Source organism: Peromyscus maniculatus, chromosome 3, assembly GCF_049852395.1.
Source record: "Peromyscus maniculatus bairdii isolate BWxNUB_F1_BW_parent chromosome 3, HU_Pman_BW_mat_3.1, whole genome shotgun sequence".
Lineage (NCBI taxonomy): Eukaryota > Metazoa > Chordata > Mammalia > Rodentia > Cricetidae > Peromyscus > Peromyscus maniculatus.
The window spans coordinates 15,317,687-15,320,049 of record NC_134854.1 but is presented as its reverse complement, the minus strand read 5'-3'; the positions used below and the strand labels follow the sequence as shown (position 1 = coordinate 15,320,049).

The following is a 2,363-nucleotide window of genomic DNA, read 5'->3' as shown; positions in this document are numbered from 1 at the left end:
TTACCTGAAGTAGTTTACATATGCTCTTAAGACTTTTTTTTCAGGGTTGTGACCGAACCCAGGGCCTCAGAAGCATCCTGCCCTTGAAGTAATTGCCAGACTCTTCCAGGATATTTTTTTTTCTTTGATTAAGTTTTTATTCAAATAGGATGTCTCTATTTGCACCTTATGGGATGAAATATATTTAACCAGTATGTACAGCAGGCTTTTCTTCTGTGGTAGGTTTTTTCCTCTACTGGTTTCCTCTCAGCTTCGGGTTTCTTGGTGGCTGTGGCCATTTTCCACCCCACACCCTCTCCACACGGCAGTCTTCGTCAGCTTCTCGCCATCCACAGGCTTCTTTTGTTTCTTGCTCTCCACATTCCTTTGCCAGCAGCCCCCTTTTCTGCCTTCCCCTGCTCTGGTTTGGCTGCTGCTGCTGCTGCTGCTGCTTCCACTTTCTTTGCCCGAGTTTGTAATTTCTGACTGGGAAGGGAGTGGTGCCTCCGTGCGTAGCCCTTGTGTGTCAAGGAAGCTTCTGCATGATTCGCGGGTTCTTTGGTGAATTCCGCTTGAAGACTCTGATGAATCTTCTTGCACAGTGCTCAGAGGGTTCTTTGGATGACTGGGCTTTTCAAGATTCAGTAAACGCTTGTGTTCATCATCTTGTGCGTTGGAAGATTACACTCACTCTTTCGGGAAGCAACCTTATGCCAAGAGGCAGAAGCTCATCCTAACTTCTCCAGAACAGTTTCAGTCCAAATGCAGGAACACCCCACATGCCCACCAGGAGCAAGTTCCAAAATGTTCAGCCTGCTTACATGATGGTTTGAATGAAAATGGCTCCCAGAGGCTCGTATATTTAAATACTTGGCCATCAGGGGGTGGCACTATTTGAAAGGATTAGGAAATGTAGGATTGTTGGAAGAAGTATGTCACTGGGAGTGAACTTTGAGGTTTCAAAAGCCTTTGCCAAGGCCTGAGACTCTCTCTTAGCCATGGTATCAGGATGTAGTTCTCAGCTACTTCTCCAGCACCATGTCTGCCTATATACCACCATGCTTCCTGCCGTGATGATAATAGACTAAACCTCTGAAACTGTAAGCAAGTTATAAAATTAAATGCTTTTTTATAGAGTTTCCATAACCATGGTGTCTCCTCACAGCAAGAGGACATTGACTAAGAAACCAGGGATGTTTCTGAAGGCGTTGATAATACCATTGTCTCCATTGCAGATGATCAGGGTCTCCTCTACTGGTTATGTCATCCATTTTGCTGAAGCCAGCTCTCATTGACAGAGGGACATAGCCTTTTTTGAAGTCATCCTAGGCCTTACATTTCTTAAGCTACGTAACAGCCTTTTTAGTCTTCTTGTAACCTTCAGCCTTATCTTCAGCCACCAAAGGCAGTTCAGGAACTTCCTCAATATGATGACCTTTAGACATCACCAAGCTGGGAAGGCTGAGGCAGCCAGGGCAGAGCAAAGGGCTGTGTTTACTCTGTAGTGTCAATGGTGGCAGGTTTTGGTTGGTAAAAACATGAGGCCTCCATGACACACATTTCCAAAGACACCCTGACCAGAAGAACAGTGGGTCCCACTACCTGGACCTCTTGAACCTGGAGGCATAGATCTGCCAGTACACCAAGACTCAACACTGGTCTGATGGCCTGTTAATTCACTGAAGGCTTGGGGGTGTCTGTTGTTTTGTCACAACTTGGTATGAACAAAGTTCACAATATCTGTCCTTGAGCACAGCTGGCAAAGTGACTTTTTTTTGCCAGACTCCCCATTTTCAGAGTACACTATATGAGAGGAATGGCACACACCATGTATTTTTTATTTTTTTAATCTGCATTTTTAAGCTACCTAAACCTTATTTTATTTATTGGGTTTTTCATATATAATATATCCATACTTTTCCTGATCTCCAACTCCTCTCAGGTCCTGCTACCTCCTGACCCATTCAACTCCATACCCTTTCTTTCTTTAAAAAAAAAACAAACCAACAAACATACTCTGCAGCTACTAAAGGAGAAAAGTGAACACTGAGCCATCTAGCTACACTCCTCCATCTACAGGAAAAACCTGTCTGCAATATGTGCTAGTACAATAGTGGCACAAAGCCTGTAGGAGTAACAGCCAATATCTGACTGGATTTAAGGTCCACTCCATGAAATGGAACCCATACCCAACACTGCTCGGGTGGCCATGAGCTTGAGACCAGATAGACCAGGGACCTGAGACCAGATAGGCCAGGGACCTAATAACATTGAGAAAACATTGTAAGAGCAGAAGGGAATGGAGGACACTAAGGAAACAAGGCCTTCTAAACACAGCAGGACTGATGCACACAGAAACTGTGGCAGCATTCACATGGACTTAT

The 2,363-nt window shown here is 44.5% G+C and overlaps 1 pseudogene; it reads right to left on the bottom strand.

Moving 5' to 3' along the window:
* Positions 1 to 246: 246 nt before the first annotated feature.
* On the bottom strand, positions 247 to 1,809 carry LOC102922902 (large ribosomal subunit protein uL4 pseudogene; annotated as a pseudogene).
* Between the last annotated feature and the right edge of the window lie 554 nt (positions 1,810 to 2,363).